The sequence below is a fragment of the Triticum aestivum genome, chromosome 7D (assembly GCF_018294505.1).
Source record: "Triticum aestivum cultivar Chinese Spring chromosome 7D, IWGSC CS RefSeq v2.1, whole genome shotgun sequence".
Classification (NCBI taxonomy): Eukaryota; Viridiplantae; Streptophyta; class Magnoliopsida; order Poales; family Poaceae; genus Triticum; species Triticum aestivum.
In genome coordinates this window covers 327,138,035-327,159,808 of record NC_057814.1, presented here as the reverse complement: position 1 = coordinate 327,159,808, position 21,774 = coordinate 327,138,035, and positions in this window count along the sequence as shown.

The window sequence follows — 21,774 nt, the reverse complement described above, 5'->3', positions numbered from 1 at the left end:
AAAATTAAACTTGATGTAGTATTCGGCACGTCGAAGAACTACATGTTCGAAGAGTTGCTCTTCGATGTGGCACCTTTCAATAGCAGATATCACGCTCTGTTAGGGTGAGACGCCTTCACACGCTTTCAAGCCATACCCCATTACGGGTACATGAAGCTCAAAATGCCAGGGCCTAGCGGAGTTATCACTATCACCAGTGATCCGGATATAGCACTCCGCGCCGAAAACAAAACTGGATACTTGACCCTCGAGGCACTATCCGAGGCCCTTGCGGCTGAGGAGCTAACCACTCTGCGTTCCACAGTGGACAAAGACTATGTAATCCTTGACAAGAGGCCCAAGGCCACTTCTTTGAAACCAGCAGATGAAATAGTCAAATTTCAAGTGCACCCGAAGGATCCTAACTAGACAGCCTCCATTGGAGCACAACTGGATGCGACGGTCGACGTCGCCTTACGAGCGTTCCTGCCCGAAAATTGGGACATCTTTGCCTGGCATCCTTCCGATATGCCAGGAATCCCACGCATACTGGCCGAGCATAGCCTCAACATAATAAAGGGGTTCAAACTAGTCAACGAAACGTTGCGACGATTTTCCGAACCCAAACGACAAGCTATGGGGGAGGAGCTAGCCAAACTACTTGAAGTCAGGTTCATTAGAGAGATCAAACACCTGGACTGGCTAGCGAACCTAGTCATGGTGCTAAAGAAGGATAAATCCTGGCGCCTTTGCGTCGATTTCAAGGATCTCAATAAGGCTTGCCCTAAGGACCCCTTCCCGCTGCCCCGCATTGACCAAATCATTGACGCGACCGAAGGACACGACTCACTGTGTTTCCTCGACGCATACTTCGGATACCATCAAATTAAGATGAAGGAGTCCGACCAGGCCGCAACGGCATTCATTACCCCGTATGGGCCTTTCTGCTTCAGCACTATGCCTTTCAGACTCAAAAACACTGGCGCCACTTACCAACGCATGATTCAAACATGTTTGGAAAAGCAAATTGGCAAGGCAGTGGAGGCATACGTAGATTGTGTCCCTTATTCCGGGATTCTCATCAATACTGCATGGTCTCCGAATGTCGAATCATTGGTGAACGATCTACACCTCACATTCGACAACCTCCGAACATATGACATATGGCTCAATCCGGAAAAATGTGTTTTCAGCGTTCCAGCCAGAAAACTACTCGGGTTCATTGTTTCCAATTGAGGAATCGAAGGGAACCCATCCAAAATCAGAGCCTTGTCACAATTGGCAACGCTAACAGACTTAAAGTAGGGCCAAAAACTAGCTGGGTGTGTGGCAGCCTTGAGCCGCTTTATCTCCAGATTAGGAGAAAGGCTCTGCCACACACCAACCACTTTGAATGGACGGATGCGGCTACAGCCAGATTGGAAGAAATAAAAACTTTGTTAGCAAGTAACCCAATCCTTGCCGCACCAAGTGTTGGTGAACCTACGTTGCTCTACATATCCGCGACTCACCAGCTGGTGAGGGCGGTACTCGTCGTCGAACGAGAGGAAGAGGGACACAAATTCCCACTCCAGAAACTAGTGTACTATGTATCGGCAGTCCTTACACCATCAAATCTCGATACCCTAGCATATGCGGTCTTCATGGCATCTCGGATGCTGCGGCACTACTTTCAAGAGTGTTCGATCACGGGGGGTCCGAAGTACCACTCAATGACATTATAAATAATCGGGACGCCACCGGCCGCATAGCCAACTGGGCCATCGAGCTCTTAACATTTGAAGTAACATACAAGCCACGCCGAGCTATTAAATCTCAGGTGTTGGCCGACTTTGTCGCCGAATGGATGGAAGCCGAACTCCCTAAAGATTACAACACATACTCCAACTGGGTAATGTACTTCGACGGCTCTAAAATTTTAGTTGGATTGGGGGCTGGTGTCATCCTAACATCCCCTACAGGGGACACAGTCCGCTACGTATTACAAATCATATACGGTATCCAACAACGCGACCGAATATGAGGCACTACTGCATGGTCTCAGAATGGCTGTTTCTATGGGCATACAACGCCTAGAGGTGCGTGGGGATTTGAACCTCGCAATATCCGAAATAAATGGAGAATTCGATGCAAAAGATCCAAACATGGCGGCATACAAAAACGTCGTACTCAATATATCAGCTCGGTTTGAGGGGCTCGAGTTCCATCATGTTGCTTGAGGCAGTAATCAGGCAGCGGGCATCCTTGCTCGAATGGGCACTAAACGCGACCCCGTCCCGCCTACCACCTTTGTGGAAAGGCTCTTCAAGCCATCCGTGGTATGGCAGGACGAGAGTGGAAATACTAGTCCGGCGCCGATCATACCCCCAGATACCAAACACAATTCTGATATCATCGGGGGCTCGGGCACCGAAATGACACCTTCCGCCCATGTAATCATGGTTGTCATTGCCCCATGGACCGAACCCTTCCTGGCCTACCTTAATAGGCAGGAGCTCCGTGATGACCAGAATGAGGCCCGTCGCATAGTTCGACGCTCTAAAGCCTACAAAGTTCACGAAGGAGAACTCTACAAGAAAAGTACTACTGGAGTTCTTCAAAGATGTATCTCCGAAGAGGAGGGACAACAGCTCTTGGCCAAAATACATGATAGTCTCGGTGGCCATCACGCCGCAGGCCGGGCCCTCGTAAGTAAGGCCTTCCGTACAGGTTTCTTTTGGACAACAGCCCGAGCAGATGCATAGGCCCTTGTACAGCGCTGTGGATGTCAGCTTTTCACAAATCAGAGTCATATGCCGCCCATTTCCCTAAGAACAATCCCCATTACTTGGCCTTTTGCGGTCTAGGGGCTAGATATGGTCGGGCCCCTTAAAGGGGAAAGCCATAAGAAGAAATATTTGCTGGTTATGGTGGATAAATTCACTAAGTGGATAGAGGCCAAACCAGTAAAAACGGCTGAAGCTGGGCCGGTGATCGACTTTATATCCGGCGTTGTACACCGTTATAGTGTCCCTGAAAGTGCAACTATCCCTGGGTGGTTTTGGTAATTACTAACAACATATAGCTCATTGAACTAATGCTATTTCAAGATAAATATTTCAGGAAAGTTCAGTGATTGGCATGCCATGGATTAGGAATGTGGACCCTTCAAAATGCTAAGGACACATATTGGCTGAAGCTCAAGACTCTACATTTTACTTTTCGTGATCGAAGATCACATTGAGTCCATAGGAAAAGCCAATACTATTAAAAGGGGATGAGGTGTTGCTTAATGAGTTTCTTGCTCAAAATGCTTAGTGATATGCTCCAAAACCCTCAACCACTTTCTCACATCCACATATGTCCCAAACCAAAAGTCAAACTCGGCCCCACCGAAGCTTTCTACCCGGCGCCACCGAGTTCTCTTGACATAGCCATTGCCACAAACCCTAGTCACTTCGGTCTCACCGATAGGGATCTCGGTCTCACCGAGATGGGATTGCAAACTCTCTGTTTCCCTTCGTAACGTTTCGGTCTAACCGAGATGAGTGATCGGTACCACCGAGTTTGCAATGCAAACTCTCTGTTTCCCCTTCATAACGTTTCGGTCCAACCAAAATGAGAGAATCAGTCCCACCGAGTTTGCCTGACCAACTCTCTGGTTAGCTTATTACCAAAATCGGTCCCACCGAGTTTGTGTAATCGGTCTCACTGAGATTACGTTATGCCCTAACCCTAATGAAATCGGTCCCACCGGGTTGACATGTCGGTCCCACCGAAGTGCCTAACGGTCACATTATGAACTGAATCGGTCTGACCGGGTTTCATTATTCGGTCCCACCGAGTTTGGTGATTTGTGTGTAACGGTTAGATTTTGTGTGGAGGCTATATATACCCCTCCACCCACTCTTCATTCATGGAGAGAGCCATCAGAACATGCCTGCACTTCCAACATACATTTTCTGAGAGAGAACCACCTGCACTTGTGTTGAGGTCAAGATATTCCATTCCAACCGCATAAATCTTGATCTCTAGCCTTCTCCAAGTTGCTTTCCACTCAAATCATCTTTCCACCAAATCCAATCCTATGAGAGAGAGTTGAGTGTTGGGGAGACTATCATTTGAAGCACAAGAGCAAGGAGTTCATCATCAACACACCATCTATTACCTTTTGGAGAGTGGTGTCTCCTAGATTGGTTAGGTGTCACTTGGGAGCCTCCGTCAAGATTGTGGAGTTGAACCAAGGAGTTTGTACGGGCAAGGAGATCGCCTACTTCGTGAAGATCTACCCTAGTGAGGCAAGTCCTTCGTGGGCGATGGCCATGGTGGGATAGACAAGGTTGCTTCTTCGTGAACCCTTCGTGGGTGGAGCCCTCCGTGGACTCGCGCAACCGTTACCCTTCGTGGGTTGAAGTCTCCATCAATGTGGATGTACGATAGCACCACCTATCGGAACCACGGATAAAAATCTCCGTGTCTGCATTGCATTTGCTCCCTCAAACTCCTCCATTTACCTTCATGTGCAATTGTTTTTCATTCCGCTGCTATACTCTTAGAATTGCATGTGTAGGTTGATTGCTTGACTTGTGCAAAGTTGCTGAAATCTGCCAAGACTTGAAATTGGGAAAAGGCCAGGCTTTTAATTGGTCAAGTAGTGATGCGGAGCATCCCACAATCATCCCCATGGACGCATCTACATCTCCTACGACTCCACTTGGACCAATGACAAGAGCCCGAGCAAAGGCTATCAAAGATAAGGTGAACTTGCTCCTCTCCGAACTACTACTTTCGACACATGAGACATGGCTACTACCTCAAACGGAAACACTATGTGTGCTTAGGTACTTGGAGGAAATCCATGGAACATCTACATACAACGGACAAGATGGCAAGGACACCAAGCGCGAAGATCAAGAGGACGATCTGCCACGGAAGCTACAGGCTCTGGACGACCGGCCCATCCCGGACGTCCGACCCCTGAAGGTCACGCCGGTCCAAGGAACGCAGGCCACCAAAAGCTACAGGCTCCGGACGACCGGCCCAGCCCGGACGACCGACAGCTCCCAGGCTCCGGACGACCGACGACCGGACGACCGGACACCTACGGACGTCCGAGGCCGTGGCAACAGAACCTAATTACGGATATCCGAAGATCTACGGACGTCCGGACCCCCGCGAGCCTCCGGACGACCGGCGCCTCACGGACGACCGGACCCTGGCTGCGTCCAGTTTCGGGCCGAAGCCCATGTACCCCTCCACTTCGCCCCTCTTTTGCACTAAGACTATAAATAGAACTGTCCCACCTCCTAGTTAGGGTTAGCATTGGTTTAGCTCATATGTGAGATAGAGCATTGCTCATCCATTACAGATCTACTCCACGAGAGAGACCGCGGCCCCTCTACGGAGAAGATCCCCTTGGATTCAAGACCCCCTCTTGGGTGGCCCCATCAAGACCTCCTCACGGAGAAGAACCGGTGACCTCTTGCATCGTCCCTTGTTGATTGTAGATCTTGTATCTTCTCTGGTGTTTCGAGGATCTAGCATATGTGTGACCTAATGTCATTGGTTTGAGTGTTTCTCTTGTCTTCCCCTTCGTGATTTCCCTTTGTGTTCTTCGTGTTCATCGCGGGATCCGCTCCTTTCGTGAAAGATCGGCCGTATAGGGTTCCACCCTACGTCATCTTGGTGTCATGAGCCACGTTGATCACGATTTCGGAGCCCCCTCTCTTTGTTTTCTATCTTGATTTTGTTGTTTTTCATCCTAATCCGAAAATTCCCCACAAAAATAGCCCCAAATTTTTTTTGTGATGAAGTTTTCTTGGATTTGATCCATGGATTTGCTTTGCCTTGAGTGGATCTAGCTTTCCCCCATCATCCCCACCATTTCCATCCATAAAATCGCCCGGATTTCACCCATTTCGCCACTCCCACCACGAACCCTAACAGTTCATCCCATGCCCGTAATCGCCCAGGCACCGGATGTCTGACGACCGGACGACCGCCATTCCCCGGACGTCCGTAATACCCTGACGAAACTGAATTTTCCCAGATATTTTCAGCCATAGCCACCACTTCTGCAAACACCTTCCTATACACCATAGTTTTTTCCCCTACCCAACTCCGACGATTTTGACACATTCTGGTCTTGGAGAATTTGAGTTGTGGTAACCGTGTCCTTTTGTGTTTCGGCTATCTAGGTACGGTTCGACATCGACATCACTGCCGCTCATCTTTGCCACGGACTCGTCATCATCGGTATCACGATATCATCATACATTCTCGCAATTGCATTGATAACCCCATAGCTTTAATTTTTGCGTAGCTTTCCCATCGACTAGCCTTTGAGTATTGCCGGCAACGTGACTTGTGCACATTAGTGATCATACTTCCCATAGCATACATACCACATCATCGTGGTGCATATCTTTGTATCCTCTCTTGTGTCACAAAGTTCTCATCGCATACACAATTACTATCTTGGTTCGTGAAGCATTGCATGAGAAAAGAGCTCAAACAACAAAGAGCCAAACAAGCTTTTAAGCAAAAGGGAAAGATAAGCAAAGAGCTTATAAGCAAGAACCATAGCATCATACAACATTAAGATTGTCATACTCGATCATCTTGGATCATAGCATAGAAACATCATACATATAGCATACTTGGGATAGAAGTCGTTGCACTTTTGCCTAGTAGGTTGTGCACAAGTTCATATCCGCCTATTGTGCAATCGTGCTAGCGTCTCTCTAGTGTTGTGCAACAAGAGCATCTTGGTGGATTCCACATTTTGGCTCACCCTTGGTTGCACGACCCCACTTATCTATTTGCGTGTGTGTTTCCGTGTACCTTATCTTGCTATTGGTCTACTTGTTGCATTTGCACATTTGTGAATCTTTTCCAACATTATTGAGTCTCACTTACAATTGCATCAAATTTTGTGCCACCATCCTAACCAAGCTCCACCATAAGCTTCTATTTGTGTAGGTGTGAGACACCGACAAGAATTGGTACCAATTGTGCTATTTCCTTGTTACACATTGGAGCGATCTTTGATCCATCTTCAACATCGGTCAAGGTACATTTGGTATTGGTTCTTCTCTTTCTCCCACTCACATATCCTTGTTTGGAATGATGGATAGGCCAAGTACTTTTACCAACCCACTCTTCTTGGAGCAAGACGACGATCCGAACAACTACGTCACCAAGCTACACCTATTTGGAACACAACGAGCTTTGCATGAAGAACAACTAGCAATGAGCGACCGCATCGACAACCTCGCCACCGACTTGCAACTCTCCGAGCAACGTACAAGAGACTACTTCGACCACAAGCTCGACAAACACAAGCACGAGAATGACGCAAAAATGGACGAGATTCGTGCCTTGTTGGTCAGCCGCGTTTCTACCACTTCGTCCTACTCAAGAAGGAGCCGCTCGAGTCAACACTCCGGCGACACTATCTCCGGCTCAAGTACCCCAACATCGAACACTCTTCGTCGTGCCGCGTGTCAAGATCGTCAAGCAAACCGCAATCCTCTACATGACACCGACTATCAAGAGCATCGACAACGTCAAATCCAAGCTCCATTCGCGCAAGCACAAGAACGGCAACGCCAACGGCAACAAGAACAAGAGGAGCGTGCGCGACAACATCAAGATGCACAAGATGCCGAGGCACAACGTCAAGAACAACAACTACGTGAAGCTCAAGCACTTGAGGAGCAACATGCCCTTCTAGATTCGAGTCGAGCCATAGCCAACCGAGGCTGACAAGCTCGTGAGCATCAAGAAGCGCTTCGCGATGAAGATCAAGAGAGGATTTTCCACGCACGTGTGCATCGACAAGCTCCTCGTCAAGATCGACAAGCTCCTCCACAAGCTCTCCAAGAACATCATGTTCAACAAGAGCATGAAGACATTGGAAATCCTCCTAGACAAGAGCAAAATGAGGTCGACAAGCCTCCTCACCAAGAGCAACATGAGATTGTCAATCATCAACGACATGGGCGTCATCATCCCCGACCCCAACACAATGAAGAGCAACGATATGGCAAGCTAAAGTTCACCATTCCCAAGTTCACCGGAAGCAATGACCCCGAAGAGTACATCTCATGGGCATTGAAGGTTGACAAAATCTTCCGCTTGCACAATTACGAAGAAGAGAAGATCGCAATGGCATCCCTTGAATTCCAGGACTACGTCCTCATTTGGTGGGAACAAGTCATTGAGCGCCGAGAGGTAAGAGGTGAACCACCCATCACAACTTGGGTGCAACTGAAGGATGTCATGAGAGCATGTTTTGTGCCTAACTACTACAACCGCGACCACTTCAAGAAACTCCAACTCCTCAAGCAAGGACCCAAGAGCATTGAAGAGTACTACAAGGAAATGGAGATTGCCATGATACAAGCCAATGTCACGGAAGATGATGAGCAAACTATGGCATGTTTTTTTAATGGACTCAATCAACCTATCAAGAAGATTGCCGACTTCCAACCATACTCGAACCTCATCGAGCTAGTGCACCAAGCCACCAAAGCGGAACTGCAAGTGCAAGACGACTTCAAGTATGCCAAGTTCTCATCCAAGTCCTACGGCCTCTCCAACAATCAAGCTTCAACGACTCCAACACCTTCTACCTCAACCAAGCCTTCTACAAGCAACGGCGACAAGTCAAGTTACAAGAAAACTTCGACAAGCTCAAGTCGTCCTCCTACTACAAGCAACTTCAAGCCGAAAGCTTCATCATCATCTACCCCAACCGATGAGACCATCAAGACAAGTTCCTTCAAATGCTTCACATGCGGCGACCGAGGACACAAGTCCTTCGAGTGCACAAACAAGCGCACCATGATCCTCAACAACGACGGAACCTATGACTCCATGAGTGAAGAGGAGATGGAAGCCCTTGAGCAAGTGGCCATGCACCGGCGTGTGAACGAAGATGAAGATGAGCAAGTCTTTTGTGACGAAGATTCGAGCCCCGCTCTCGTTGTCTCCAAGGTCTTGACTCTTCAACATCAACAAGACGAAGATGAGAGATGCCATATCTTCCACACCAAAGTCGGCATCAATGGAAGGTCTGTCAAGGTAATCATCGATGGAGGGAGTTGCCATAACTTAGCAAGTGAAGAACTATGCTCCAAACTCCAATTGGTCAAGATAAAGCACCCGCACGCCTACAAGGTTCAATGGCTAAGCGACAACGACACCATCCAAGTCGAGCATAGAGTACAAGTTTCTTTCAAGATCGGAGCTTACGAAGACACTTTGGAGTGTGATGTCCTCCCGGTGACCGTTTGCCACCTTCTTCTTGGACGGCGATGGCAATATGGCCGAGGTGTCATCCACAACGGGCGTACAAACCACTATAGCTTCAAGATGAAAGGAAAGGAGTTTGTGCTACGACCTATATCTCCAAGCCAAGTGCTCGCCGACAAGCAAGCCACCCATCATGGAGAGAATAGTGAGAGAGCGAACCACCAAAAAGAGAGTGAGCGCCACAAGCCAAAATTGAGTGCTTCCACGATGAGCGACAAGAAAAACTTAGTTCTCTTTGCCACTAAACGTGAGATGAGATAAGTGTGTGAGAACTCATCAAGTGTCCTACACTATGTCCTTTTGTGCAAAGATGAGGCACCAAAAGCTAACACCTCTCACAATCTTCCTCTAGTGTTATCTTCTATTTTGCAGGAATTCCAAAACGTTTTCCCCGACGAGCTACCTCCGGGTCTACCTCCACTACGAGGCATCGAGCACCGCATCGACCTCATCCCCGGAGCGCCACTTCCAAACAAAGCTCCATACCGAGTCAACACCGAAGAAACCAAAGAAATACAAAGGCAAGAAAAGCATCTCATAGATCATGGACATGTGCGTGAAAGTTTGAGTCCTTGTGCCGTACCGGTCATTCTTGTGCCAAAACGAGACGGTAGCTTTCGCATGTGCTCCGATTGTAGACCTATCAATGCTATCATCGTTCGCTATAGGTACCCCATTCCACGCCTTGATGATATGCTTGATGAACTTAGCCCTGCCACTATTTTTTCCAAAATTGATCTTAAAAGTGGTTACTATCAAATACGCATACAAGAGGGTGATGAATGGAAAACCGCTTTCAAAACAAAGTTTGGTTTGTATGAGTGGTTAGTCATGGCTATGGGTTTATCGGAAACACCCGGTACCTTCATGCGTCTTATGCATTATGTGTTTCGCCCTTACATTGGTGAATTTGTTGTTGTCTACTTCGATGATATCCTCGTTTTTAGCAAATCTCTCAAAGAGCATGTCACCCACCTTCGCACCATGCTACAAACTCTTCGAAAAGAGCAACTTTATGCTAATATGGAAAAATGCCTTTTTGGTGTTGATAAGCTTGTTTTCTTGAGTTTTGTAGTATCTTCTAAGGGTGTTCATGTTGATGAATCTAAGATCAATGCTATTAAAACTTGGCCCCAACCAACCAATTTGCAACAAGTGCGTAGTTTTCTTGGTTTAGCCGGTTTCTACCGTATATTTGTGAAGGATTTTAGCACCATTGCTTCACCTTTGCATGCTTTGAGTAAGAAAAATGCACCGTTTGTTTGGGGAACATCCCAAGATATCGCTTTCAATGAGCTCAAGAATTTGCTTACTCATGCTCCCATGCTTGCATTACCCAATTTTGACAAACCTTTTGAAATTCATTGCGATGCTAGTGGTAATGGCATAGGAGGTGTGTTAACGCAAGAGAAGCGCCCCATTGCATACTTTAGTGAGAAACTCTCCGGAGCGCAACTCAATTACCCCATCTATGACAAAGAGCTATATTCTTTAGTGCGAGTCTTGCGTGAATGGGAACATTACCTTCGCCCTCACAAGTTCATTATCCACACCGATCATGAAACACTTAAATACCTTAAGGGTCAAACTAAGTTGAACAAGAGTCATGCTAAGTGGAGTGAGTTTATTGAGTCTTTTCCTTATGTCATCAATTATATTAAAGGTAAGGAAAATGTTGTGGCGGATGCGCTTTCCCGTATTTGCATGCTTGTTACTCAACTTGAATTGAATGTCATTGGCTTTGAGCACATAAAAGACTTATATGAGCATGATCCTACTTTTGCTATTCCTTATGCAAAGTGTTTGACGCATCCATTTTGGGAACGCTAGTACATCAAAGATGGATATCTTATGAGAGCTAACAAACTTTGCATCCCCGAGTCCTCTCTTCGCTTGTTGCTTTTGCAGGAATCTCATGGAGGCGAACTCATGCGACACTTTGGACACGACAAGACATTGGCTACGCTCTCCAAGAACTACTTTTGGCCCAAGATGTTTCGCGATGTCAATCGCTTCACCAACCGATGCTCCGCATGTCGCAAAGCTATGTCTAAAGCCCAATCTCATGGCCTTTACATGCCACTTCCAATTCCATATCAACCATGGGAAGATATTAGCATGGATTTTGTGCTTGGTTTGCCTAGAACTAGAAATGGCAAGGATTCTGTTTTTGCTGTTGTGGACCGATTCTCCAAAATGGCTCATTTCATTCCTTGCAACAAGATAGGCGATGCTTCACATGTTGAAATTTGTTTTGTAGGGAAATCTTGCGACTTCATGGAGTGCCAAAGACGATTGTCTCGGACCGCGACGTCAAGTTCTTGAGTTACTTTTGGAAGACCTTGTGCGCCAAGCTCGGAATCAAGCTTTTGTTCTCTTCGGCATACCATCCACAAAACGACGGCCAAACGGAGGTGACGAACCATACGCTCTCCACTCTAATACGCGTGTTGATAAAGAAGAACATCAAGGAGTGGGAGGAGTGCCTACCTATCGCCGAGTACGCCTACAACCGTGCAACACATTCGACTACCGGCAAGTCCCCCTTCGAGGTCGTCTATGGCTTCAACCCATTGTCACCATTGGACATTCTACCTCTACTGCTACAAGAGCGCACAAACATGGACGCATGTGCCCGAGTCAACTTCCTCAAGAAGATGCATGAAGATACAAGGCACACCATCGAGCGCCAAGTACAACGACTCGCGACCAAGCTCAACGTCAACAAGCAACCGATGATTTCCCAAGTTGGAGATCTTGTGTGGCTACACCTTCGCAAGGACCGTTTCCCCAACGAGCGCAAGTCCAAACTTCTACCACGAGCCGATGGACCCTTCAAGGTGCTTGCACGCTACAACAACAACGCATACAAGATCAACATCCCACGCGACAAGTACTCCGTGAGCGACATCTTCAACATCAAAGATCTCACCCCATACCATGGTGATGAGGATTTCGATCCGAGGTCGGATCTTTCCCAAGGGAGGGGAGATGATGCGGAGCATCCTACGATCATCCCCATGGACCTACCATCGTCTCATCAAGAGCCAAGAGGACCTATGACACGAGCACGAGCTAGAGCTCTCGAGAACGAGGTGACTTCCTTCCTTAGTGATATCACATATGATCCACTCGAGACATGGCTACTACCTAAGTCCGATATGCTATGCATGATTAGGTGTCAAGAGGAACCTCCTGAGGATGCACATGAAGACGGACAAGCCGCCAAGTTCACGGATGAAGAGAACTACCGGCAGGAGAAGAAGACAGCTCTAGGGCCCGGACATCCGGCCCCAGCCCCGGACATCCGGCCGCTGGAGACATCTACTACAGCCACATCCCAGCCGCCCAACATCTACAGGCCCCGGACATCCGGCCCCAGCCCGGACATCCGGCCCGAGCCCGGACATCCGGCGCCACGCACCAGAACCTACAGAAGCTATCGCCGCCAGCCCGGACATCCGGCCCCCAGCCCGGACATCCGGCTCCTCCTGTAGGCCCGGACATCCGGCACGACGCCCGGACATCCGGCTCCGCCTGTCTGCACACAGTAAAGGGCCGAGGCCCATGTACCTCTTCGCCCCCCTAGACTATATATACTCCATCCCCTTCCTCTTTCTAGGGTTGGCAAAGGATTAGCTCATTTAGAGATAGAGCTTTGCTCATCCATTACGGATATCCTCCTCGAGAGAGACTGCGGCCCCTCTTCGGAGAAGATCACCTTGGATTCAAGACCCCCACTTGGGTGGCCCCATCAAGACCTCCTCATGGAGAAGAACCGGTTACCTTTGTATCGTCCTTTGCTGGATTTGGATCTTGTATCTTACCTTTGTGTTCATCAATCTAGCGCATGTGTGATCTATTCTTGTTGGTTGAGTGATTTCTCTCGTGTTTCCCTCGTGTTTCCCCTCATGTTCATCGCGTTCTTCGTAGGGATCCGCTCCTTTCGTGAAAGATCAGCCATCTAGGGTTCCACCCTACATCAACGGGGTTGTGCATGATTTGAATATTTTGTGTGATGAAGATGCGGCATAGCCAAACTATATAATTTTTAGGGATAAGCTTTCTTTGGCCATGTTATTTTGAGAAGACATAATGGCCTTGTTACTATGCTTGAAGTATTATTGTTTTTATGTCAGTATTAAACTTTTGATTTGAATCATACGGATCTAAAAATTCATGCCACAATAAAGAAATTACAAGGATAAATATGTTAGGTAGCATTCCACATCAAAAATTCCGTTTTTATCATTTACCTACTCAAGGACAAGCAAGAATTAACCTTGGGGATGCTTGAGACGTCTCCAACATAACTATAATTTTTGATTGTTCCACCCTACTCAAGGACAGGCAACCCAATGAATAAAATTTATTTTTGCTTTTTGCTTTCTGTTATTGAGTGTTTGCACAATTATGCTACTGTTATGATTGTGTTTTTTGTGTTTTAATTAGTGTTTGTGCCAAGCAAAGCCTTTAGGATCTTCTTGGGTGATACTCCCTCCTTCCATCTATACAGGGCCTAATGTGTTTTTCAAGGCTAACTTTGACCAAATGTTAGAGTAATAATATACATTTCATGTACTATTAATATTGTCAATAGTCAAAGACGGTTTTGAAAAATGCATTAGGCCCTATATAAATGGAAGGAGGGAGTAGTTGTTTGATCTTGCTGAAAAACAGAAACTTTCGCACCTAGAAAACAATTGTTAAAAATCACAGAAGCGTGATAAAATACCCATTCTTTTTGCAGACGATTAATATACAAATTGCTCACGTGGTCCTAATTTTCTCAGGATTTTTGGAGTTACAGAAGTACTCGTAATATCCAGATTACTACAGACTTTTCTGTTTTTGACAGATTCTGTTTTCTTTGCGTTGTGTGCTTGTTTCCATGATTCTATGGTTTTCTTTGATGAGTTTTTGCCATAGAAAAGTTGGAATACAGTAGATATAATGCAAGAATAAAATATGAATTGGTTTAATACAGTATTTATAGTAGTGATTTGCTTTCTTATACTAAGGGATCTCACGAAGGTTTTGTTGAGTTTTGTGTGATTGAAGTTTTCAAGTTTTGGGTGATGTTACAATGGATGAAGGAATAAGGAGTAAGAAGAGCCTAAGCTTGGGGATGCCGATGGCATCCCAAGCTATTATCCAAAGAGAAGCAAGCAACTAAGCTTGGGGATGCCCCGAGTGGCATCCCCTCTTTCTTCTAAGGACCATCAATATTTTACTCGAAGTTATATTTTTATTCGTCACATACTATGAGTTTTGCTTGGAGCGTCTTGTATGATATGAGTATTTGCTTGTTTTGCTTTGTGTTTTTTTGTCTTGATTCCTTGCTGGACAGACCTATTTGAGAGAGCCAAAATTATGCCATGACTTGTTAAGATTGCTCTCTATGCTTTACTTAAATTTTTATGAGCTATGTGTCTCCATCGTATCTATAATTTTTTATTGTTTCATGCCAATATTATACAACTTTCACATATTTTTGGCACCTTTTTATATGATTTATTGTACTCACCTATTGATCCAGTGCCCAGTGCCAGTTCCTGTTTTATGCATGTTTTTTGTATCGCAGAAAATCCATATCAAACGAAGTCCAAATGCAATAAAATTTTACAGAGAATTACTTTGGAAAATATGTGATTTTTGGGAACTGGAATCACCGCAAATAGAGGCCCACACACACCACAAGACATGAGGGTGCGACCCCGGAGCTAGGCGCGTGGTGGTGGGTTGTGCTCACCTCGTACGTTGGTTGGGGCTCTACTTCGGGCGCAAGGAAGCTTATATCCGGAAAAAATCGTGTTAACATCTCAATGCAATCAGAGTTAAGGATCTCCGGAATATAAGAAACGGTTTTTGGCCAGGTCTGGGAAACGAGAAACAGAGAGGGAGATCCAATCTCGGAGGGGCTCCCGCCGCTCCCCCGCCATGGAGGCCATGGACCAGAGGGGGAACTCTCCTCCCATCTAGGGGGGAGGCAAAGGAAGAAGAAGAAGAAGGAGGAGGGGGGCTCTCTCGCCCTATCTCCTGGTGGCGCTGGAGTGCCGCCGGGGCTAGGATCGTGACAGCGATCTACATCAGAAATCTTGCCACCGTTAACACCAACTTTCTCCCCCTCTATGCAGCAGTGTAACACCCCTTCTGCCACTGTAATCTCTACTTAAACATGGTGCTCAACTCCATATATTATTTCCCAATGATATTTGGCTATCCTGTGGGTTATTCGTGATCTTGGTTGGTATGATTGTATATTTTATTTATGGTGCTGTCTTGGGGTGCCCTCCGTTTCGCGCAAACGTGAGGGGCCCCTGCTGTAGGGTGTTGCAATATGTTCATGATTTGCTTATGGTGGGTTGCGAGAGTGACATAAGCTTAAACCCGAGTAGGTGGGTTGTGGCATATGGGAGTAAAGAGGACTTGATACTTAATGCTATGGTTGGGTTTCACGACCTTAATGATCTTTAGTAGTTGCGGATGCTTGCTAGGGGTCCAATCATAAGTGCATATGATCCAAGTAGAGAAAGTATGTTAGCTCATTCCTCTCCCTCATATAAAATTAGAAGAATGATTACCGGTACTTGTTATCGATTGCCTAGGGAAAAATGGCTTTCTTGTTGACAAAAGCTATCCACTTTATTACCTTGCAATTTATTCGTAGTTTTATTCTCGCAAAGTACTCGTAGTTTCATACTTGTTCTAGGTAAAGCAAACGTCAAGTGTGCGTAGAGTTGTATCGGTGGTTGATAGAACTTGAGGGAATATTTGTTCTGCCTTTAGCTCCTCATTCGGTTCGACACTCTTATTTATTGAAGAAGGCTACAAACGATCCACTATACTTGTGGGTTATCAAGACCTTTTTCAGGCGCCGTTGCCGGGGAGCAATAGCGCGGGGTGAATATTCTCGTGTGTGCTTGTTTGCTTTATCACTAAGTAGTTTTATTTCCTGTTCTAAGTTGTTCTCTATATTTAGTTATGGATATGGAACTGGAAACACCAAAAAAATTAGTTATACTTGCTACTCATGGAGATGGGGAACCTCCTAAAACCCTCGATGCTCGTTATGTGAAAAATATTATGCACTACTTTGATAATCCTGAGAAAACCCCATTCAACTTGATAATGGGAGTAACGTTGAATCAACGTGAATACTTTAGGGATTATCGGTTGACACAAAAAGGGAAACTTTTATGGGATCATATTTATATGTTGCATTGGTATGCTCGGGATTTATGCTTGAGATATGATTTTACTTATTGCTCTAGGATGAACGCTACACACCTCCCCTTTTCATGCAAATTTAATGATAATGAAACCTTGGCTTCTTATGCCAATGGTATATATGATTATTATGATGTGGAAAGAATAGAAGAATTTGTTGCTTTTAAGGGTGCTTATGAAATTGAATCTTTGTTTGAAAAGTTTGAAGATTTTGATGATTTAGTTTATAGACCTGAAATTTTTGCTATCCTTAAATATTGCTATGATAATTATAAATTCAATTACGATATTGATTTATTTATTGAGAAAATCTCCGCTGCCTGAGAAGAGACTAATATTTTGAAGGAGTCTATGGAAGAAGAAATTGATGATATTGTGAGCCCATTGGATAAAAAGATGAGGAGGAGAGCGTAGAAAAAGGAGGAAGAGCGGATTGATCACCTGTGACCACCTTCTAATGAGAGAAACTCTTCAACTCATACATTATTTAATATCCCTTCGTTCTTACCGAAGGATGAATGCCATGATAATTGCTATGATCTCGTTGATTCTTTTGAAATATCCCTTTTTGATGATGCTTGCTATGCTTGTGGCCATGATGCCCATTTAAATTATGCTTATGGAGATGAACTTGCTATAGTTCCTTATGTTAAGAATGACATTGTTGCTATTGCACCTACACATGATAGTCCTATTATCTTTTTGAATTCTCCAAACTACACTATATTGGAGAAGTTTGCACTTATTAAGGATTACATTGATGGGTTGCGTTCTACCACTACACATGATCATTTTGATGAGTATAATATGCATGCGATTGCTGCTCCTACTTACAATTATTATGAGACAGGAACTATATCTCCACCTCTCTATGTTTCCAACATGATAGAATTGCAAGAAACTTCTTATGCTATGTATTGGCCTTTACTTGATGTACATGAATTGTTCTTGTATGACATGTCGATGCATAGGAAGAGAGTTAGACTTCGTCATTGCATAATATATGTTGCTTTGTTCTCACTACTAAATGCCAAATCATTGTTAATTAAAATTGGCTTTGATATACCTTGGATCCGGGTGGATCCGTTACTTGAGCACTTTATGCCTAGCTTAATGGCTTTAAAGAAAGCGCTGCCAAGGAGACAACCTAGAAGTTTTAGAGAGTCATTTATTTCTGTTGAGTGCTTTTATAAAGTTTAAAAAAAATATAGAGGGGAAATTAAAACTTCACAAAAAGAACAGTGAAAGTGAGATAGACGAGCACCGTGGAAGCGGGAGCATGCCTTGAACTTTGTTCATGCCCATGGAAACATTGTGAATCTTGAATTTCAGAAACTTTTCAACAAAAATAATTATCCCCTTGTACATTGTATTATAAAAATAATGTGCCAAGATTTGCATTTCGGAGAGTAGATTGCTTGTTGGTATGGCGGTGCAAAAACAGAAACTTTGGCTGTAGCGTGCGATTTTACATTTTTTACTGGAATGTCGAAAGCTTCTGAAACTTTTTGCACTGTCTTTCTATACAAATTGTTTATTTGCTAAGTTTTTCTGAATTTTTGGAGTACCAGAAGTATGGTGAATGTTCAGATTACTACAGACTGTCCTGTTTAAGACAGATTCCGTTTTTGATGCATTGTTTGCTTGTTTTGATGAAACTATTGATTTTTTCGGTGGTATAAGCCATGGAAAAGTTATATTACAGTACCTACAATGCAAAAACAAAATATGAATTGGTTTGCAATAGTACTTAGAGTAGTGATTTTCTTTATTATACTAACGGATCTTACCGAGCTTTTTGTTGAGTTTTGTGTGGATGAAGTGATCAAAGATCGAGGAGGTCTCGATATGAGGAGAAGGAGGAGATGCAAGAGCTCAATCTTGGGGATGCCCAAGGCACCCCAAGTAAATATTCAAGGAGACTCAAGTGTCTAAGCTTGGGGATGCCTCGGAAGGCATCCCATCTTTCTTCAACAAATATTGGTATGTTTTCGTTCTCGTTTCATTCATGTGATATGTGTGAATCTTGGAGCGTCTTTTGTGTTTATTTTTCACTTTTCATTCATGCACCATGATGGTATGAGATAGTCCATGGTTGACTTATAGAATGCTCATTGCAGTTCACTTATATCTTTTGAGTGTGGCTTTATAGAACGCTTCATGTGCTGCACTTATATCATTTGAAGTTCGGATTGCGTGTTTCTCTTCACATGGAAAACCGTTGTTTGTAGAATGCTCTTTTGCTTCACTTATATTTATTAGAGCATGATCTTTTGTAGAAAGAATTAAACTCTCATGCTTCACTTAGATCTATTTAGAGAGTCAAAAGGAATTGGTCATTCACATGGTTAGTCATAAAATCCTACATAAAACTTATGGATCACTGAATATGATATGTTTGATTCCTTGCAATAGTTTTGCGATATAGAGATGATAATATGTGGGAGGTACTAGTAAATGGTTGTGGTTAGTAAGAATATTGGTGTTAAGGTTTGTGATTCCCGAAGCATGCACGTATAGTCTCTCGTTATGCTATGATGTTGGAGCATGATTTATTATTGATTGTCTTCCTTATGAGTGGCAGTCGGGGACGAGCGATGGTCTTTTCCTACCAATCTATCCGCCTAGGGGCATGCATAGTAGTACTTTGCTTCAAGGGCTAATAAACTTTTGCAATACGTATATGAGTTCTTTATGACTAATGTGAGTCCATGGAATATACGCACTCTTACCTTTCCGCAATTTGCTGGCCTCTACAGTACCGTGCATTGCCCTTTCTCACCTCGAGAGTCGGTGCAAACTTCGCCGGTGCATCCAAACCCAGTGATATGATACACTCTATCACACATAAGCCTTATTATATCTTCCACAAAACAGCCACCATACCTACGTATTATAGCTTTTCCATGGCCATTCCGAGATATATTGCCATGCAATTTCCACCGCTTCCGTTTTGATGACTTGAGCATTCATTGTCATATTGCTTTGCATGATCATATACATATAGCGGACATAGTAGTTGTGGCTCATCCGCTGTTCATCATTTTTTATACATGTTACGCTAGATCATTACACATCCTAGTACATTTCCATAGGCATTCATATAGAGTCATACTTTGTCATAGTTATCGAGTTGTAATTTTTATTTCTGTTGAGTTATACGTAAATAGAAGTGTGATGATCATCAATTTTCATTTTTAGAGCAGTGCCCCAGTGAGGAAAGGATGATGGAGACTATGATTCCCCCACAATTAGGGATGAGACTCCGGACAATGAGAGAAAAAGAAAGAAAAAGAAAGAAAGAAAAAAAGAAAAAGAAAAAAAATAAACAAAGAGAGAAGGGCATTGTTAGTATCCTTTACCACACTTGTGCTTCAAAGTAGCACCATGTTTTTCATATGGAGAGTCTCCTATGTTGTCACTTTCATATACTAGTGGGATTTTTTCATTATAGGATTAGATGCACACCTACATAGTTTACATATTGAGCTTTAATACACTTATAGCTCTTAGTGCATTCGTTGCATGGCAATCCCTACTCTTCGCATTGATATCAATTGATTGGCATATCCATAGCCCGTTGGTTAGCCGCGTCGATGTGAGACTTTCTTACTTTTTTGTCTTCTCTAAATTTAACCCTATCGTCATACTCTATTCCACCCGTAGTGCTATATCCATGGCTTGCGCTCATGTATTGCGTGAGGGTTGAAAAAACTGAAGCGCATTAAAAAGTATGAACCAATTGCTCGGCTTGTCATCGGGTTGTGCATGATAAATACTTTGTTTTAAGAAGAGAGAGCATGACAAGACTATATGATTTTGTAGGGATAGCTTTCTTTAGTGTTGATATTTTGAAAGACATGATTGTTTGTTGGGATGCCTGAGTATTGATTTCTTTATGTCAAATTATAGACTATTTCTTTGAATCACTTATGTCTCAATATTCATGCCATGATTAGACATATGATCAAGTTTATGCTAGGTAGCATTCTACATAAAAAATATTTTTTTATCATTTACCTAGTCGAAGACGAGCGGGAATTAAGCTTGGGGATGCTGATAAATCTCCGTCGTATCTATAATTTTTGATTGTTTCATGCCAATATTATACAACTTTTACATATTTTTGGCACCTTTTTATATCATTTATTGGCCTAACCTATTGATCCAGTGCCCAGTGCCAGTTCCTATTTTTTCATGTTTTTTGTATCGCAGAAAATCCATGTCAAACGAAGTTCAAATGCAATAAATTTTTACGAAGAATTATTTTGGAATATATGTGATTTTTGGGAGTTGGAATCACCGCAAACGGAGGCCCACACACACCACAAGACACCAGGGCGCGACGCCGGAGCCAGGAGCGTGGTGGTGGGTTGTGCTCACCTCGTACGTCGGTTGGGGCTCTACTTCGGGCGCAAGGAAGCTTAAATTTGGAAAAAATCGTGTTAAAATCTCAGCGCAATCGGAGTTACAGATCTACCGGAATATAAGAAACGGTTTTCGGCCAGATATGGGGAACGAGAAACAGAAGGGAATAGAGTGGGAGATCCAATCTCGGAGGGGCTGCCACCCCTCCACCGCCATGTAGGCCATGGACCAGAGGGGGAACTCTCCTCCCATCTAGAGGGGAGGCCAAGGAAGAAGAAGAAGGTGGGGGCTCTCTCCCCCTCTCTCCCGGTGGCGCCGGAGTGCCGCCGGGGCTAGGATCATGATGGCGATCTACATCAACAATCTTGCTACCGTCAAGACCAACTTTCTCCCCCTTTGCAGCGGTGTAACACCCCTTCTCCCCACTGTAATCTCTACTTAAACATGGTTCTCAAGTCCATATATTATTTCCCAATGATATTTGGCTACCCTATGATGTTTGAGTAGATCCGTTTTCTCCTGTTGTTAATCGTGATCTTTGTTGGTATGATTGTATATTTTATTTATGGTGCTGTCCTACGGTGCCCTCCGTCTCGCGCAAATGTGAGGGGCCCCGCTGTAGGGTGTTGCAATATGTTCATCATTTGCTTATGGTGGGTTGCGAGAGTGACAAAAACTTAAACCCGAGTAGGTGGGTTGTGGCGTATGGGAGTAAAGAGGACTTGATACTTAATGCTATGGTTGGGTTTCACGACCTTAATGATCTTTAGTAGTTGCAGATGCTTGCTAGGGATCCAATAATAAGTGCATATGATCCAAGTAGAGAAAGTATGTTAGCTCATGCCTCTTCCTCATATAAAATTACAGAATGATTACCGGTACTTGTTATCGATTGCCTAG